Here is a 325-nt window from a genome sequence, read left to right on the forward strand (position 1 = left end):
GCATTATGGGGACACGTCACGGAGAGGCGGCGGGGTGGCACTGGGGTGACACCCAGGTGACACCGGGACCCTCGGCGCGGGCTGGGCTGCGGCGAGGAGGGGGCTCCGGCCGCCCGCCCACCAGCACGTCCGCGCTTGCAAAGGGCTCTTTGTTCCTGCCGTCCGCACCCCGGGATCTCGTGCCGCCGGGCGCGGGGGCAGCGGGGCTCGGTTGGCCCAGGCTCATGCTGCGAGCCGGGATTCGGTTCCTGGCACGGTGGGATTCGGCACCGCTTCCCTTCCTCACGCTCCGGCTGTCCTTCTCCCCACCGGCCCCCCGGGCGCT

The sequence above is a fragment of the Aptenodytes forsteri genome, unplaced genomic scaffold (genome assembly GCF_000699145.1).
Source record: "Aptenodytes forsteri isolate BGI_AS27 unplaced genomic scaffold, ASM69914v1 Scaffold332, whole genome shotgun sequence".
NCBI lineage: Eukaryota > Metazoa > Chordata > Aves > Sphenisciformes > Spheniscidae > Aptenodytes > Aptenodytes forsteri.